This window comes from Nesoenas mayeri (genome assembly GCF_963082525.1).
Source record: "Nesoenas mayeri genome assembly, chromosome: 1".
NCBI lineage: Eukaryota > Metazoa > Chordata > Aves > Columbiformes > Columbidae > Nesoenas > Nesoenas mayeri.
The window spans coordinates 165,313,467-165,321,684 of record NC_137541.1 but is presented as its reverse complement, the minus strand read 5'-3'; positions in this window follow the sequence as shown (position 1 = coordinate 165,321,684).

Here is an 8,218-nt window from a genome sequence, read left to right as displayed (position 1 = left end):
TTTTTTTTTTAAGGGGGAAGTGGAGAGGAAACAGGATGGTAGAAGGACTAAATAAGGAGGTATTGGTCTCCTTTTTATTTTCTCAACTCTAGTTACAAACAGCACTCTGTGATCACAGAACTTTTCAAAGTAAATGGACTTTAATGATTTAGACTTACAATCCACTTAAAGACATGACCCGAGAATTTTAACTGCACACCAGCTTTATGAAGAATAAGTTTACTGACTTCCAAGGAATTTTTCTTTATTTTCATCAGCTTAACAGAAAAAAGAATTGCTCCAAAATTATGCTAGAATAAGAACACTGAGTTTTGAATAATGACCTTTTTTCAGCCTTTTATTCTTACTACTATACAATCCAACAGTCAAAAATATCCACAATGCGTATCCTTCTGATTCCTGAGATTTTAATACTGATTAAACAAAAAAAAGTTAATCAATAAGAATTTAGGATTACACTATTTTCTCAGCATAGTCTAACATATTGTAAAAAAGATTTATCAAAATAAAGAAAAAGTAAAATAATGATTATTACTAAAGACAAATCATTATTATTACTAAAAGTGAAATAGACTGCATATTATGTGAAAAAAAATATTTTAAAAAATATTAAATAAGTTATGAAATTCCATAGCAATGAAAAGGAATAAGTAAAACTTTGTTTGATGCATGTTTTCACTAAATACTTTCTTCCTGTTATTTGTTTTATTTTGTTTTGTTTTGTTTTTTGACAAAATTGAATGTCTCCCTAGTCATTTTCAAACAAAAAAGTGAACAAAACTATGAAGAAGTTTTCTTCATTAATCCACACTGGAATGATCTACCGTGTCATAATTCTGCAAAGTTCTAAGCTATTCAGAACAGCCCAGAAAAAAAATAATATTTTGTTTAGTTATGCAAACAAGTTCTAATGTAACTACATTAATCCTGCTGTCAATCACTTACTTACATTTACATTCCTCTACAAAGTTTGTTTATAGCTACTACAGTCAGTGTTGTTTCAAATGCCACCTTACAATATCACCTATTTTGTTATGAACTTTAGTTGCTTAGTTGAATAGAATGTAGAAAAAAACTGTAGGTATTCTATAAATAATTTCTTATTAAGAAAAGTTTGGGACAAAAGGCACAACAGCCTATGACTTTGTGATGAATCAGTAATAGGATATGAACAGACAGATGAAATCAGCTCTCTGAAGCTGGGAACTGTAGAACAGGAAAAAAGAGTCAATAATTTTCTCCCATGAGAACTATACAACCATAGTGCAACTGATCTTCTGCAAAGGGAAATGGAGAAAGCTGTATCCCTAAAATGTTTTAGCTGGAGTGTAAACACTTTTGTCCAGTTGAATTCAAAGTTCACACATCAGAGGTCATTAATTCCTGTTAAAGAAACTTCTAAAATAAAATTTTATTATATTAAGAAACATTTATTAAAAGCAGTTATTAAAACCAATCAAATTAAGGGCTAGAGGAATCAATTCAATATTTGCTTTAAAAAATTCCAGCAGAAAAAACAAATTAATATTTAATGCTTTACTGTTTTACCAGGAGTTCATCCTAGCTGACAGTTGTAGCTACTTGAATCTTTTAGTTAAGAATTATTTAGTCGAAACAAACAAGTTTTATTGGGCGAAAAAAAAAAAAAAAGGTTTTAACATTTTATTTCTCAAAAAGCATTTCTCCCATTTTGTCAGCAGATGGCAGCAAATATTCACTACACAACAAAACTTCCATTGAGATTCATTAAGCTACATGAACTCTGTCATACTTACAAGAAGATCAAGTTAACTGTCAGACATTTTATTAAGGAAACTGTAATATTAAATAATGTTTTCATTATACATCCAAAAGGATTATTTTCTTGAATATGTATTCCTGTAATGATTAAAATTAGTAGATATCATATGTAGAAACCAGTTACAGAATGTCCTGAGTTGGAAGGGACCCACAAGGATCATTGAGTCCAGTTCCTATCTCTGCATATGTCAACCTCACAGTTCACACTGAGGGCGTTGTCCAGTCTCTTCTTGAACACTGTCAGGCTTGAGTTCATGACCACCTCCTTTGGGAGGCTGTTCCAGTGCTCCACCACCCTCTGGGTGAAGAACCTTTTCCTAATGTCCAACCTAAACCTCCCCTGGCACATCTTCCTGCCGTTCCCTTGGATTCTGTTATTGGTTGTCAAATAGAAGAGATCAGTGCTTACTCTTCCTCCTCCTCTCATGAGGAAGCTGTAGATCACAATGAGGTCTCCCTTTAGCCTTCTACAGGCTGAACAAATCAAGTGATTTTAGCCACTCCTCAAAGAGCTGCTTCTCTAAACCCTTGACCAACTTTATAGGCCTCTTCTGAACACTCTCCAGTAGCCTAATACCTTTTTTATACTGTGGTGCTCAGAACTGCACACAGTGCTCCAGGTGAGGTCACACCAGTGCAGAGTTGAGTGGGACAACCATCTCCCTCACCTGGTTGGCAATGTTGCGTTTGATGCACCCCAGGACACGGTTGTCCCTCTTGGCTGCCAGGGCACACTGTTGGCTCACATTCCACTTGCTGTCAACCAGAACCCCCAGATCCCTCTTTGCAGAGCTGCTTTCCAGCATCTTGTCCCCCAGTTTGTGTGTGCAGCCAGGGTTGCCGTGTTCTAGGTGCAAAATCTGGCACGTGCTCTTGTTGATCTTCATGCATTTGGTGGTTGCCCAGTTCTCCAGTTTGTCCAGATGTTTCTGCAGGCTGTCTCTGCAGACTCTCTCTGCCCTTGCGATTGTCGACAGCCCCTCCTGAATTTGTGTCAATGCAAACTTACTAAGTAATTCCTCAAGTCCTGAGTCGAAGTCATTTATGAAGACATTGAAGAGTTGTGGCCCTAAGACAGATCCCTGCGGAACCTCGCTAGTGACTGGGTTGCCGTGTCCCAGGTGCAAAATCTGGCACTTATCCTTGTTGAACTTCAAGTGGCTGGTGATTGCCTAGTTCTCCAGTTTGTCCAGATCCCTCTGCATGGCCTCTCTGCCCTCAAGAGTGTAAAATGCTTGTCCCATTTTGGGTCATTGGCAAACTTACTTAGTATTCCCTAAAGTCCTGAGTCTAAGTCATTTATAAAGACATTGAAGCGTGCTGGGCCTAAGATGGATCCTTGCGGAACCCCGGTAATGACTGGTTGCCAGTCTGACATAACCCCATTTACTAGAACCCTTTGAGCCCAGCCTGTCCAATTGCTCACCCAGTGCATTGTTTGTTTATCCAGCTGTATGCTGGACATCTTGTCCAGGAGGATGCTTTGAGAGACAGTATCAAAGGCTTTACTGAAATCCAAAAAGATCACGTCAGCAGGCTTCCCTTGGTCAGCTGGGTGGGTCATAGAATGAAATTAAGTTTGTTAAGGAGGACTTTCCCCTCATGAACACCTGCTGGCTGGGACCAATGACTGCATTGTTGTTTAGGTGTTTTTTGATAACTCCCAGAATAATCTCCATGTATGTAGCTTTGTAAGAGTAAAGTAGGTGGGGCTTTACTAGAAGAGAGAAATTAAAAACACAGTATTGAAGTTATTAATCTGCTGATTAAATTTCTTGTGCCACAGGTGTCAGTATTTCTTATCTCTGTTAGTTATTCCCATACTTAGAAATCCTCCTTGGTTGTAAATCCATTCTAACAGATAACATGTAAAAAGAACAAAAAGATCCTACTGTTCAGGCTCATTCATATTTATGAATCGGTTCAGACACTTCATATCTTAACAAAGATTTTTTCTTGAGCGGAGATTAGATTTTAGTACATCTTCCAAAAAAGTAGGTGTAATTTTTAAGGCAAACTCTGAAGAGTCTAAGCATACAGACCTCCATCAAGAGTTACCCTTTCTGTGCCAGATAATTAATAAAGTTAATTTCTAGTGCTTTTTTTTTTTTTCTGTGACTGAGAAGTTGAAGTTTGCAGATGTGTTTTTGAAAGAAAATGCTTAGTCTAGGTATAATATTAGCCGCAGATTTTTGTGGCTGTTTCAAAAATTAAGGAAGATTTTCATATCTATTGGAAGAATTCTTCATAAAGAAGACATTGTAGGAGATACCATGGTCCTATCTGCCAGCTAACCACATTGATGCTAAGTATTTGTAACTGCTGGCATAAATGTTACTATAGAATAGAATGAAAATATTGTATAATGTGGTCTCTGCTGTTTTAGTAACTATGGACAACTTATAAATGATAACAGCAACTGAGGAACAACATCAACTGAAAACAGTCACTGGAACAACCTCGCCAGGAACGTGATAGAGTCTTGAGGTTTTCAGGACATGACCTGGACTCTCATCTAAGCTCTCTCTCCCATGAAGGGTTGAACCAGTTGATCTTTTGAGGTCCCTACCAACCCAGGCCGTTGTATGATTCTGTGAGCAACCACATGTGGAAGCAGAAACCTTTTTTTTTAGCTTGTGGGCCTCCTATGTGCTTTAAATTCTTTCATGTCTTTTTTACACGTCTGTCACATCACAATAACTGAGATCTTTGATCCCATTCTGTCACAAAAATGTCAAATGAATGTACATTAAAACTGGAGTGGGAAAAATTCGCCCTAGCATACAAATTCTTGACTGGTACTTGACACTTTCAGAGCTTCTCAAAAATCAGTTTATTTATATGCAGGAATATTATTACAAAATATCTTTGATGAGCAAAAACCAGCTAAAATAATGAGTTATTTTTACCAGAATTTAAGATAATTAATTGTTCTGGTCTGTTGTAGCCTAAAATTCACAGTGAAATATTGTCTTCATGTAAATTACTGTCAAAATCTTTAATTTACCTCAGTCACTTGTTTCCCTTTCCATTTAGAATACCTGTTTTCTTGTACCACCATTCTTCTAGAAAAGCTTGAATTATCTAATCTTAGAAAATTAAAGACTTTAAGGAGAATTCAAACAGGTTGCATATCTTCAGACTGTATGTATTCCTTTAAGAACCATTTATTCCTTTTTACTTGTTGATACAAACAAAAATTTGCTTCAACATTAATGTCTCTAACTTTCTGTGACTTTTTTTTAAACATACTAGTTCCAGAGGTTTTGAGTTCCTCTAAAGATAAAAAAACACCCCAAAACACAGAAAAAATAGATCCAAATGATATAATACTAATCTACACAATCTTTCTGCTTTCTTAGTCCTTTGAATGTTGTGTATGCTGAAACTTAGTCAATATTGCTGGTTCTATTGCAGTAGCAAGCAGTCAAAAGTTTGTACAAGATTAATTCCCATATTGAAGTAATTCTGATTTCAGTTTTAATTTTCTTTTTAAATCTCTTTACGTCTGCTTAGTCAATATTGCTGGTTCTATTGCAGTAGCAAGCAGTCAAAAGTTTGTACAAGATTAATTCCCATATTGAAGTAATTCTGATTTCAGTTTTAATTTTCTTTTTAAATCTCTTTACGTCTGCTGTGATACTGTATATCTTATTAATAAATAGTGATGTTTCCCAATGGGTCTTTTGCAACATTGATTTATAATAAATGCAGAGTGGGAAAAAAAATGACTGGTAAATATTACTGTCTTATAATGATCACAATAAAACTGAGTATAGACAATTAGAACCTCACTGCCTGAACAGCTGTGCGTACTAATACTGCAATTCTAAGCAAACAAAGTATACCCTTCGGTAGCTTCCGGCTAATCCTGGAAATACTTAGACTTCCTATGTATGTTCCTTTTGAAATAAAAGTTCCCTTGTTGTTGAGACAATTCTGCCTCTCACTATGCCTGCATTTGTTCAAGCTTGAGCATCTTGACATCTCTCTCAACTAATTCCAATTTCAATCCAGCAGCAAGTATTTCTCTGCTTGGGTGCCCCAACCTGCCTTAAGTTATAGAGAGTGAGGCTGTCTTCAAGGCACCCCTTTCTGCCGTATGTACACTTGTCAATAAAATACCTTATGTACCAACTTATTTTAGGTCATTATTATGGGGCTTTTAAAGAGGAATATATGTGTGTGTGAGGGGAAAACAAGCACAATATTAAGAAGACTTCATAAGGGATCATGACTAATGATATTGTTGTTAATAAGGAGACATTTCTAGAGAAGTCAGCTGTTCAGGATGATAAATTACCCAATACAAATGATCCAAGGAGCGAGACTTTCTCACTTATAGAAGGAGCTTAGCTTGCTCAGGCTGAAGCTTGGTTTTGTGCTATCTGCTGTTATATTTTTCCACAATATAACAGTTGAGGATGCACAACTTAAATGGAAAGATCCTACATCTTATAGTAATCTAGCTGTTTGGTAATTAGCACTCTTTGAAAGGCAATAGGTTAGAGCATTGCAGATGTAAAATTTTGAAACCATTTAGCTACCTGCACAATAAATAGACACATAAAGAAGAATAGTAAAAAACAATCCAAAACACAATAAACAAAAAAAACCCCACAATTTTACATTTTTTGCTATATGCATAAGTATGATCCTTCACACCACTAAATGTTGGCACTTACAATCCTTAAATCAGGGATTTAATATATCTCAAATAACAAGTATACTTTAAAGAAAATATTACCGTTCTTGTTAGAACTCCTTAAAATTAAACTTTTTAATTCTAATAGAAATATATTAAGCAAATGAAGTTTACTTACAGCAGTTCTTCTCAATAACATCACACAAATCATTAAAGCAAATGCATTTATTCACTTGCCTGGAAGGCTCCTTAAGCATTTTTGGTTTTTTGTTTGTTTGTTTCTTTGTTTTCCACTTGGAGAATTTTCTTTTTAATTTGATTAGGTTTGCAGTTGTGCTGTTTTGTAATTGCTACAGATATATCCAAAGACTACAGATATTAGAAAATGAAACAAAATTAAACAGTCAGAGGAGCTTCCTGTTACCCTGTGATGATCTGTGGAACCTACATGTTATGGAGATTGTTGTCAATGATGGATTCAAACATTATAGAATATGGGGAAAAAAATTCTAACATTCAGTCTTCCCATGTGAATGCAAGACCTTTTTTGTCATGTTTTTGTGCTTAAACTCTTTCAATGCAGATCAGTCTTTATAAGATTTACTTATACCACAGAAGTGCTTGTTCCATACTGACTTTTCCTTTGGATTTTATTATATAGCATTTTATTTTACAGGAGGGGTTTAGCATTAAATAAGCACAGTATCAGTATCCTGAACTTCTTAAAATGTAGTGATGGGTAATAAGTCCCTCCCAACCCAAACCATTCTATGATTTGGTAATGACCTCAAACCTTCTTGTATTCTGGTCAAACCTCTCCATCTTATGTATTTCTGTGTGTGTGTATTGTGTTCTTTTTCTTTATTCTATTTCATATCTGCTAGCAATGCTTCTATAGCTCCACTTATAAACATCTTTGTTTTGACATTTATTGATCTGGGGATTTTATAAACTGCTTCAGTTTGGTATAATATATATTTAGCAAGACACATGGTATATTATAGTAGATCCAAAGGAAGATTTATACTTGTTCTAATCTCCCTTTCAATTTTTCAGCTTGCTGACGTCCTCATTTTACCATTTTATCCAGAAAAAAAGAAAAAGCCAGGCACTATAACAAATAAGCTTACCATGGTTGTCTGCCCTGGCACAGAAAGTCTGTGGGCATGGTACTATGTGCTTCAGGGTTTTTTTATAAGTTTTCTGGTCATGTCTCTTTACAAATTCTTCAAACGTGAATTTGCAGTGTAAAAATATACATCCATTGTAAAGGTATAACTTTGCCTTGGGAGCAGGCCAGAGAAGAAATGAGATTTTGAAACTCTCAGTTTGTGCTTGATTCTCCCTTTGCTTCAGCAGATAGTAATAAAGCAGGGAATGGTGATGGGAGAGACAGATTTTTGGCTTGGATCCACAGGATTCTTCAAGCCTTCCTGCAGTGCTGATAGGTGCTATTTGCATAGCCGTGTACTTTCCCTGCACATCAGCTCATTAAATCTGCTTTCCCCCTGTCAGGAGCTAACAAAGCTGGCTCATTGAGAGGGTTCCTTCACAGTGTCCAAAGTAGGGGTACAGGTCTTGCATAGACCTTCCCTTTACTGTCTGCTTATTTTCTTTTTCCCTGGTGAATCACTGCTCTCCCAGTATGTAAGAAATGTAGAGAAAAACTTGGATAAAGGGAAAAATATTAATTATAAATATAAAGCCTAACAGTAAGAGGTAAAGCAAACATTTCTACAATATTTTGTATCATTATATTAATGTTTTGGTTCC